Consider the following 12,667-nt stretch of genomic DNA (forward strand, 5'->3'; position numbering starts at 1 on the left):
AATATATCTGCTAGTGTGTACCCAGCATTAGTTAAATGTGAACCATGAATAAAATAAAAGAAATCACAGGTGTGAATAACATAAGAAGCTCAGGTGCGGGTGAAGAAAATTCTATATTTGTGTGCACTTATGAAATAATGTGCACTAACATATTAATATAACCCATAGAAACCATTTGCTTTCAATTTCTAAGTTAATAAAAAAAAAAAAAAACTGGATTATAACTTATGGAAATCACTCTGTAGTTACCGTTTGTCTAAGACTTTTTAAAAAATGTTACCCAAAGTGTTTGATCTAAATCAGAAGATGCTGGGGCAGATGTATCAATCTCCCCTTAACGTGTGAAATCTAACGTTTCCCACTTCTCCTGGCATAACGCTCAGAAACAGGGAATGATTTCACCCTAATGTATGAAGCTGTCGTTAGTGAGTAACGTTAATCGTTAACTCACCTCTTGTCTTTAATGGGCTTTGTTTACGATCGTAGTTTATCGTCTTCTTCTTTGTTTACTGTGCATGTCTGCTTGTCTTTACCCATAATTCTTGTCTTTTCTAATTAGTTTTCCCCCTCACCCATTGGCATGCTGACATCTGTGTCTCCTGTCAGCATGCTGCCGCCGCCATCTTCCTTGGTCATGTCCCCCCCTTTTTTCTCTTTTTTTCTTTTCCCTACTCCCCCCTCCTCTCTTCCACCCCCCCCCTCCCATCCCCCCTTCCGATGCCACAAGATATCCCGGCGGATAGCACTAGTTATTTCACAATCAGTGTAGGGACCCCACCGAGTTAATACACTACGCTGTAGGGACCCCCAGAGAGCGGGGACGCAGCGGGAGATTTGAAAGAAATCATATTCAAAAGACCGGGCGACCGCTGATTGGCTGAGCTCTCAGCCAATCAGCAGCCACTCTGACTTTTGAAAAGGATGGTTTCTATTCTCCCGCCGCTACCAATACCCTGATGCGGTACCCACAGCGAGCGGGAGAATAGAAACCATCCTTATCAAAAGACTGTGCTGCCGCTGATTGGCTGAGAGCTCAGCCAATCAGCGGATGCACGTTTTTTTTAAAGGGATTCTTTCAACTCTCCTGCCACGCCGCCGTTCTCTGGGGGACCCTGCGGCGCAGTATATTTTTTTTGGACCATGCTCAAATAACCCTACCCCCCTCCTCTGATCCCGCCAGCATACCGAGTACTGCTTCTACTGGCAGCATGCTGGCAGTGCCTCCTTCCCCGCACCTCTTCCCCTATTTCATCTACTTTATTTTGCCCATGTTTTCTATTTTTTTTTTTAGTTCTTTCCCCCCCTCCCATCCCGCCAGCTGCCCCGCTCCAGTCCTCCCTTCCTTCTCTTCTCTTGTTTTTTCTTCTTTTTTTTCAGCTCATCTCCGATGCCATCAGCATGCTGACACCGGCTTCAGTAGACAGCATGGTGCCGATGCTGGCTTCCCTGCACCTCTCCCCCCTTTTTATTTTTTGTTATTTTTTCCCAGGTTTTTTTTTTAACAGCACCTTTCCCCCTTCCCCCCACCTCCGATCCCGCCAGCATGCCGACACCTGGATCTCCTGTCAGCATGCTGGCACCACCGCCTGCCCTGCTCCAGTCTCCCCTTCTAAAAAATTTTCGTTGGGTCCCTACTGCTTTCATACAGCTTTACGGGCACGCATTGTAGGCAGGCGAATATATTTAATTATTTACAGTGCTCTGTAGGGACCCCGCTGATATAATACACTGCCCCGCAGGGTCCCCAAGAGAGCGGGAGCGATGTAGAAGATTTGAAAAAAATCATATTCAAAAGAACGGGCATCCGCTGATTGGCTGAGCTCTCAGCGGCAGCACAGTCTTTTGAAAAGGATGGTTGCTATTCTCCCGCTTGCTGTGGGTACCGCAAAGAAGAGATCATGGTATTGGTAGTGGCAGGAGAATAGAAACCATCCTTTTCAAAAGTCAGAGTGCCCGCTGCCAATCATTGGCCGCCCGGTTTTTTAAATATGATTTCTGACAACTCTCCTGCCGCATCCCCGCTCTCTTGGGGACCCTGTGGCGCAGTGTATTAAATCAGCAGGGTCCCTACAGTGCACTGTAAATAATTAGTTATATCCACCAGGCTATCTTGCGGGATCGGAGAGCTAGGGGGGGTGGGGGGGGGTGTTGGATTGAAAGCAGCAGGGACCAAAAAAAAATAATGAAAGAGGGGACTGGAGCGGGGCAGCCGGCGGCGCCAGCATGCTGACAGGAGAGGCAATTGTCGGCATGCTGGTGGGATCGGAAGGGGGGAAAGGAGTTTAAAAAAAATTAACGCCAGCCCGAGGCTGGCGAAGAGAAAGATTGGGCTTAACGTCGAGGAAGGCAATAATACATTGCCTGTGACGTTAAAGCTTATAACTTCAAGCAGGAGGACAGCGCCTGAACGTTAAGTTCAGGGCTGCCTCAGGGGGACGTTAAAAGCCCCTTTCATACATTTCCACAACACGTAAAAAAGTCCATTTACTAGCGTTAAGTGCTACTTCAGCACTTAACGCTGCTTCATACATCTGCCCCATTGTGACCTTAATTACAGAACATCACATCTTTAAAGCAGCTTGAAGTACAACTGTTAGGCACACTTGAACTTCAAATTTTATTGTGGAACTTGAAATATAGTGACTTTCTCATAGTTATTCAGTAAAATCCAAACAGACGTTTTTAAATTAAATGGGGTACAACCAGTCAGATTACAGATATCATCACTGTGAAGACACTAGACTATAAAGACTGTTATTTGATCGGATGTTTTGGGAAAACAACACATAATTATTCTTTACATTGTATTATTTAAAAAAAAAAAACTCTACACATTTTCTAAATTTATATCTGTAGCCAGCTTTTTTGTTATTATTTACAGTTAGAGCAGAGGTCTGGCTCTCCGCATAGAATCTGCTAAAATGGTCCTGCAAAAATGTCTGCCACCTTTTTAGAGTCTACTGGACCTCTAGCATCTGTCAGCGGAGTGCAATGCATACAGCGCTACCTGGAAGTGCTGGATTCCGGGAGTGCCGGCACAATTTGAGAATAGAACACACTGGCAATGAGCATATAACCCCTGGCAATGAGCAAGTAACCCATGGTAATGAACATTTCATCCATGGCAATGAGAAAGTAATTCCTTAGCAATAAACATGTACCCACCTGGCAACAAGAAGGTAACCCCTGGTAATAATAAAGAAACCCCTGACAATGAGCATGTAGGACACTGTGACTACCTTTTTTGGGGGTGAGGACGCAAAATGTCAAATAACAAAATGTGAATATGGAAGTCACACTAAGTTCTTTCCCAAACACTGCCAAACACTGTTGAACCCCCCCATGTACTTCTGGGCCATTACAGAGGCCTCTTTTCACCCATGCCTATATTAAACATGGGTTGCATTTGCCATTATATCCACAAACACTGCCAAACATCACCAGCTGGGACTCTCTGGCAGTTGGTGTGGCTCTTCTATTTGAATATTGAATTGTGGCACATCCCTACCTCTGGAGCCTCCCCTGCAGCTCATCATTCTGATTTGTCCAGGTTTTTTTAATACAAAATTGCCAGATACAGTAATAAGCTAGAGGTTCACGTATGACTGCCACACACTGTGAAAATCGTGTTATAATAAACTATAGTATAAACAGTTTTGAAGAAATACACTGTCAGGAGCCAGGTGCTGCATATAACGTTACAGTGCAGCACCCAGCTCCTGCCACTGAGAAGGAGCTGGCATTTTGATGCCACCATTCTGTGGGTGTCACCTGGGTGTGGCACACACCCTTGCACACCCTTATTGATGCAACTGATATGAGGGGAAAAAGAATGTGTAAATATAACTTATTTCTGTGCTCTTTTCTTAAAAAATGTGTGCCTGTACACTTATTTAAAAAAAATAAGTAAATATCTGAGACCATTTTTAAAGTTAATGTTCACCCATTTTATATTTAATTATATGTACTGTACATTGACCTATTTATATTTGAAAACAATATTGTCCCCTTTATATTCATGAATAATAATTGTCCTCTATCAGAGTACTCATTTTTATCTATAGGGGTAGCTGGCTATTGGGGTGCGGATGCATTGGCATGGATCCACTTGGCCATGATATTGGAACCCAGTTATTATAAGGATTGGGGATTCTAGGCAGCATGCTCAGTATCTATGGATGCCTGAGCTACAATATGGACTTTGGTTAAATGGTGGTGAAAACCAAGAGGATGATCTAAAATAACATGATGCATGATGGACGTAACCTCTGGAGAAGTGCAGCTATGTCCCATCATGTTCTCCAGTCTAACTGCATGCTGTGCTCCGCTATGAAGCAGTATCTTGTGTAATGAGAGTGGCGTGTTATACATTCTATGCACTCCTAGGACAATACAGAGGCCTGACAATCTGTATCGGACATTCATCTTTTCACCCATGTCTGTATTAAGCATGGGCTGCATTAGGCTCTGAAGGGGCCCCTTTTTTCAATTACTCCCATCCCAATCTCTTTACATCTTAAGTAATACCTGGTTTATAAAATCTGAACTGTACTGTAGTTAGCAGTTTGTTTTGCAGGTGTCTTAGTAGTCACACACCTAGACATCATAAGCCAGTTTTAGTGGTTAAGAATATTTATATTGGCAGGATACTATTATGTGTCCGTTGGCTGTCTAGCGTTATTTGGGGGATGTAGGTAATTCATTTGGTACTGGAAGCCATTAGCTTATACTTTCCTATCCCCAGATGCTGGCTGGCAGATTAGGCTGTTCTGTATGGATCAGTTGGCCATTTTGGAACTTGGCATGATAGAGTCATTTACAGACTCCAGTTACTCACAGGCAGTCTAGAGGCAGGTACACATAAATCAGGTTGCTACTTTTTTTCATGTATGCTGTATTTTTTTTATTCCCAGATGTTTTAGGTAATTTTTTATTTACAATAGATAGTTTGTCTATGACCTCCTTTTGAGTGTTCCTGTCCCAGCGGGTATTCTTTTAAAGCACTAGCAGCAAGGTATTGAGCGCTAGGGACAGGTGTGTTGTGACGTGTACAGATAGCTGCCCTCTGGTAGAGGGATACCGCCTTCAATACAGAGTACACAGAAAGAAGAAAACCAGTTGGCGCCTTCTCAGAGCCGGCCCTAGCCTAAATGATGCCCTAGGCAAGATTTTGGCTGGTGCCCCCTAGCACCGCCACTAGTTACGCCTCTGACCCTGCTCCCCTTTCCCAGCACCATCAACCCTCATCATAGCAGTCATCATTTTGGTGCTCCTACCCGAAATATTTTAAATAGAAACAGTGCACACATTTGGTGCGCAGCCCAAACAGGGGTGTGTTCTTGCTGGGAAGGGGCATGGCCACACAATTTTACCCCCAATTCAAATTATGCAACACAGTAGTGCAACTTTATTCACATTATATCATGCGATTGTGTCCCTTATTCACGTTACATCACACTGTAGTACCACTTTACCTTATATACATTACTCCTCACATTATTCACATTATACCATTAGAAACAAATCCTGAGAAAATATTGTATTTTAACCACCTCCATGGCCACACTGCAACCCAGCACAAAGCAGTGTGTGCTGGGCAGAGGAGAACAGCTTCAGCTGCTGCTGTCACTTAAGGGGAGGGGGCCTGGGTAATTTGTACCCCCTACCTCTTTCTCTCGGCACCCCTGATAATACCACACAGTAATGCCCGTTACACATGACACACATTATTAATGTCCTTATAACCATAATGCCCCTTACACATCATGCCAACCTTTATTAATGCCCTTCATACACATAATGACACGCATAATGCCCCTTACACATATGTTGCACATTATTAATGCCCTTATACACATGACACACGTAATGCCCATTACACATATGTTGCACATTATTAATGCCCTTATACACATGACACACATAATGCCTGTTACACATATGTCGCACATTCTTAATGCATTTATACATGACACACATAATGCCCCTTACACATATGCCAAACACTATTGCCCAACCAACCCACCCGCAGACAGCACTCGCACAGCTGCTAACACTGACCTCTGCCTCTGCTTGGATACAGATGTTTCCTCATACATCTTGCCTCAATAGGCCATGCAGCTCCTGGCCAGTTCTGCTAACGTTGGGTGCCTTTTTTGCTGAAAATTCGTCTTATTTGCATTGTTATGACCAGCACACACAAGGAGCTTCCGATGATTAAAATGATATGCGGCATGCCTATATTCTGTATGCGACTGTGGCTGTACCTGCATACAGAATGCTATGTTACAGTGATTTCCATGAATACACTATTTCATATGCAGATACAGCCTCACTCACACACAGAATATAGGCATGCTGCATATCATTTTAATCAGCAGAAGCTGCTGATGCCCCTAGGCATTCCAAATGCCCTAGGCAATTGCCTAGTTTGCCTATGCCTAAGACCGGCCCTGCGCCTTCTGTACACTTAAAACAATTTATTAACAATTACCACAAAAAAAACAAAAAAACATATAAATCAATAAATTAGATGCAAGTGCATAAGGTTGTAACTATAGTTACCAGTTCTTTTTTGAACAAGTGGGGCGTTGAAATTTGGCAAATATTTCCAACAGATTACACTCAGTGGTGGTGTGGATAACAATTAGAAGAAGTCCTTTCCAGCAAGGTTTATAACATAAGTCCTTTCCTTAATGCTGGTATTGCAATAATTACTTTGTTTAGTAGGATATGTCAGTCTTTTAGCTCCTCACAAAAGGAGCTATACAGAAGTGCTGACAGCTGAGGACCGGCGGGGTACACTGACGGCATTTGACCGAGAGGAACTATCTGCCAATTGGCTTAATCCCAACCGCGGTAACCTGGTTCCCCCAGCTGATACACTTAGCCGGCAAAAATACATCATCCGGCAGCTGCCACACATGGTGGTCTGTGCGTCTGACAGCGGCGTACCTAAGAGCTGCAATCACCTGCTCCATACCCACAGGAGTACCGTGCAGTCCGGCTGCAGCTAGATCCACTGGCCGGACAAAGAAAGTGTGGAAACTATGCAAAGGTACTGTGACCTAGCATACACACTAAGCAACCTACAGGTCAGATGGATACGGGAGTGTGCGTTGCTAATTAAAAAGACTGACATCCTACTAAACAAAGTAATTATTGCAATACCAGCAATAAGGAAAGGACTTATGTTATAAACCTTGCTGGAAAGGACTTGTCAAAAAGAACTGGTAACTATAGTTACAACCTTATGCACTTGCTTCTAAATGGCTTTTTAAAATAATTGTGGTTTTGTGCATGCATGCATTACTGTTTTATTGTTTATTGATTTATATGTTTTTATGTTTTTTTGTGGTAATTGTTAATAAATTGTTTTAAGTGTACAGAAGGCGCCTACTGGTTTTCTTCTTTCTGTGTATTCTTTTAAAGCACATCTGAGCCAGGGTATTCAGCGACCACAAATACAACATTCGCTTTCTTGTAAGGTCCATTGAGACTGTTGTTCTGGTGAGACTGGACACCGAAACATAGCGTCATGTCCCCTCGTATGGCTCGCTGCACTCGCCATGCTTCGGGCATGGTGGTGCCTGGCTGCGCTTGGCACACTATTTTATTCTCCCACCATGCCCTAGTGCCTTGATGGCTAACCTTGACACTCCACTTAGTGAAATTATTTTCATATTGAACTATGCTTATATGTGAAGACACATAGAGAATGTCAGTGTTGAATGTTTATATACAGTACTGCATTTGACTATTTGAAAAGAAAATTCACTTTTGATATTTTATAGCACATTTGCCTTTGTTTTCAATTAAAAACAAAAATTGAAGCAACTATGGAGAATACTTTGTTTATTTTTAAAAGTGTGAATTATTTTTATATGCATTAATGCTTAATATAATGCAGAAAAGCTGTGCCTGTTTGGACCAGGAATTATCTGTTATATTATATGGAGACATGCCAGTCATAGTAGTCAAGTGCTGTCATTGGAGCAGTGAAAAGAATGGGGTATTAATTATGTGCATTATGTAGCGATTGGCCATGCTAGGATATCAAATTCTATTTTTAAGTTATTGTTATTGTCAGTAGTGCAAATTGCAAATTGCTTTGGTTTTGTAATAAAATTAGTGCCGCAGCACCTCCCATTGTATTAATCCATTCCCCTACATAATTAAAAAAAATGTATAGTCAAAGTAACATTACAATTTTACTCATTTTAGGCACCACTAGATTTTAGCATGTCACTGAGCAAGATGGTTGCTTTGTGGAGTAGATGCATGCATTTAAAATACAGTAATCAAAATTGAGAGAAGGTAATGATTGCAGAGTCCATTACCAACAGAGGGTTCAGCCATCTCTACTCTGCAAAACACTCAAGAGTTTCACAAGCTCTGAAACAGCAGGGCCTGGGTCTCCTTTACTTTCAATTGAACCCATTTTTTGTCCATGTGGCATTTCAATGGTAGAGTAAATCTAGATGCATTCTGGGCAGTGCAATGGAACAATTCACAAGTCCTCAACTACTACAGTACAGTACATGTTCCACACTCCACAGTTTGTAAATATAATTAATGAAAGTAAACTGAGCAATATCGTTTGGACGTTTAGGGTAAATTTACTATAGCTTCTAAAAACGATTTCTCTATTGCATCCAAGAAAATTATAGACAAAGGGTGGTATTTAATCCTGGCTGCTATTTACGCCGGCAGTAATAGTGGCCATTGCCTATTCAATTCTGCCATTACCGACAGTAACAGATCCGACTTTAAAACAAGTCGGATCTGTTTTGTTGGAAAAAGGCCATGGATTGTCAAATTCATGGCTGTTTTTGGATAATCCGCGGATATTTTCACCGATTTGTGGACTTTCCAACACTCTACAGTTTGTACATTGAATACCGACTGACGAGTTCCTGTCTGAAGGAACGAAAAAACTGCCCGGATTCCGACTGTTGGAAGATTCTGACAGTTGGAATCCGGGATGGATTGGTTGCTATGGCCCACATCCTTACTTTTCACTTTTAGACGCTTTAGTAAGTTTACACTCTCTGAACATTCTTGCCTAGAATCAAAAATAATATGAAGCTATTTCTTTACATTCTTTACACACTTGGAGATGATTTAAATTTCAAACATTATTGATGCCTAAAATAGAGCAAAAAAATAGGAACTGAAAGGGATTAGTGGAGAATGTTCAGCAGATTACATACTGATGAGCATAAATCTAAAAATAATTATACGGTACATAGTTGGTCTCCTATCCTACAGGGACAAACAACCTCTATAACCCATTGTTTTGGACAGTTACATATACTATGTTGACAACTTCAGGAGACAGTCTGGGAGGCTAATACCGAAGTGCCAATTCATTTTTGTGGGGAGTCAAGGAGAGGATTGGGGGTGGTTTAAAATATTGATGACCATTTATAAGTTATGACCCAGAGAGCATTTTGGACAGTAATAAATCTTGTATACACGTCTCATGGAGATAATGCATTATTAAACAGATGGTAAAATTGTGGCTAGTACTCAAATTGGACAGATTTCTTCTGCAAACCAAATATCCCCTCTGACTTTATCAAGCACACAATTACCCATAATGGCATTACGTTACAGGAATTCGGATGACAAGCTTTGTAACTGAGAAGAATTACTGTATTTATCTTGCAGAATTTGCATAAATCTGGTCAACTCAACATGTTTCTTTGACAAACGTCCCTTTTGATTTCTTTTTCTGTAAATGGTATATATTGATGATTTATCTTTGCCTGTTCACTCACGTAGCTGGCTTAGCAAGTCTCCAAACTCCTTCAAGAACACAGACTCTGTTGCGGTATTATGGCATCTACAATATTGTCAGGAGGTCATTCACCCAAACAGCAGAAGGATTTTTGGCTTTAAAAAGGCAGATGATTACTTTTCAGCATACAGTGTCACCTAGCATATCCCAACTGGGGTCAATATATACTCATTTCTTTCTTCATAGGAAATAGTCCAAGCCTTAACCCTTTGAGTGCCAAATGACTTTGTCGAAATAGGCATGCAAACATTTTTATTCATCATATTGACCTGTTATGTTTACCTTTATATAGGAAATAATCTTTTTTTACACAACATTTTTTTATTTGCATTTATATAACAAATGTGAGCAACACTAGCGGTTAACCGTTCCTCTGCAATTCATTTTATTATATTACATTCCATGTTTTCAAAATACCTGTATAACATGTTTGGTCATCAGTACTACAAGGGATTCTTGTGTCACAGATACAGCCTCTGGTTCTTGATATGCTTCCTTTTACTGCTATACAATGACCCATTTTGACTTTAGAGACTTTTTACATTTTCTTCGTACTTCTAATGCTGTTACAAGGTTTTATATTTATTATAAAGCTTTATTCAAGGTAGAAATCAAAGAGCAATCCTTATAGCTTGGATTATTTCATAGAAAAATGTGAGGTAACAATACCTATCATGTCAGTAATGTTCTCTAGTTTATTCTAACTTAATTTCCTGCCATGCCACAGCAGCTAGATAACTGCTTCCCATCACGGCCATTAGACTGCGCCTCATGCAGTCATACTGTCCTAACATTAGTTGTAAGATGGTGGATCTGGCAGAAACATGGCTATATATTTAGGTGTGTAATGTGATCAGATTTCTGCATTCACTGCAACCTTGACATGGTGTACAATGTTTATCTCACGTCATTGAAGCAGGTTTGGGTTTGGTGCACTCTTGATAATGGAAGCAGAGCCGGCCTTAGGCATAGGCAAACTAGGCAAATGCCTAAGGCGTTTGGAATGCCTACGGGCACCAGCAGCTTCTGCTGATTAAAATGATATGCAGCATGCCTATATTCTGTGTGAGAGTGAGGCTGTATCTGTATATAAAATAGTGTATTCATGGAAATCATTGTAATAGCATTCCGTATGTAGGTACAGTGGCACACAGAATATAGTATGCCACATATCATTTTAATCACCGGAAACTCCTTGTGTGTTCGGGTCACATAACAATGCAAATAAGACGAATTTTCAGCAAAAAAAGCACCCAACGTTAGCAGAACTGGCCAGAAGCTGCATGGTCTATTGAGGCAAGATGTATGAGGAAACATCTGTATCCAAGCCGAGGCAGAGGTCACAGTGTTAGCGGCTGTGCGAGTGCTGTCTGCGGGTGGGTTGGTTGTGCAATAGTGTTTGGCATATGTGTAAGGGGCATTATGTGTGTCATGTATAAATGCATTACTAATGTGTGACATATGTGTAACAGGCATTATGTGTGTCATGTGTATAAGGGCATTAATAATGTGCAAAATATGTGTAACAGGCATTACAGTATGTGTATCATGTGTATAAGGGCATTAATAATGTGCAACATATGTGTAAGGGGCATTATGTGTGTCATGTATATGAAGGGCATTAATAAAGGTTGGCATAATGTTTAATGGGCATTATGTTTATAAGAACATTAATAATGTGTGTCATGTGTAAGGGGCATTACTGTGTGGTATTATCAGGTGTGCAGAGAGAAAAGGGTAGGAGGTACAAATTACCCAGGCCAAAGTCTGATGGAAGGGACCAGTGGGGGACCCAGGCCCCCTCCCCTTAAGTGACAGCAGCAGCTGCAGCTCTTCTCCTCTGCCCAGCACACACTGCTTTGTGCTGGGTTGCAGTGTGGCCATGGAGTATATTTAAAATACAATATCTTCTCAGGATTTATTTCTAAGGATATAATGTGTAGAATGTGAGGAGTAATGTATATAAGGTAAAGTGGTACTACTGTGTGATGTAACGTGAATAAGGGACACCATCGCATTATATAATGTGAATAAAGTTGCACTACTGTGTGGCATAATTTGAATTGGGGGTACTATTATGTGGCCATGCCCCTTCCCAGCAAGAACACACCCCTGTTTGCGCTGCACACCGAATGTGTGCGTTGTTTCTATTTAAAATATTACGGGTTTGGAGCATCAAAATGATGACTGCTGTGATGAAAGTTGATGGTGCTTGGAAAGGGGAGAAGGGTCAGAGGTGGAAATAGTGGCGGTGCTAGGGGGCACCAGACAAAATCTTGCCTAGGGCGTCAATTAGGCTAGGGCCAGACAAACTTTCAAGATGAGCAGTGATCTTGCTGGCCAAAAATTTTTACCACCGGCTGTGCACCAAACTCAAAGCTGTTTTCTTGACATGAGGTTATAACCATACACCTCAACAAGTTGGTAATGAATTTCAGCTTGTGATGTACACAGAAATCTGATCACACTCTGCACCTGAGTGTTTTTTTAATGTTTCCGCCAGCCCCGCTGTCTTAAAGCTGATGTTGGGACAAAGTGACCATGTGACTTATATGTGATGCAGTCTAATGGCCAAGAAGGGACGCAGTGACCTGGTGGGAATTTAGAATGAAACAGAAACATTACAAATGTGATCTGTCCTGTTACTTTATTTATTGAACCACCCTTGTGTGTTTGTGTAGCAACAGCACATGCTGCAATCTTGCCACAAGAGGCTTCTCCAAGCCCTCCTTCTGGATGAAAGGCATTGCTATATTCTTGTCTTCGTCATCCCTCAAGAACATTTTGTCAGCACAGTGATGAAGCATACCAAAGTGTGAGAACTCATGTGTAGTGGTTTTAATTAAAAATAGATGAATCAATAGA

Source organism: Crinia signifera, chromosome 6, assembly GCF_055691185.1.
Source record: "Crinia signifera chromosome 6, ASM5569118v1, whole genome shotgun sequence".
NCBI classification, from domain to species: domain Eukaryota; kingdom Metazoa; phylum Chordata; class Amphibia; order Anura; family Myobatrachidae; genus Crinia; species Crinia signifera.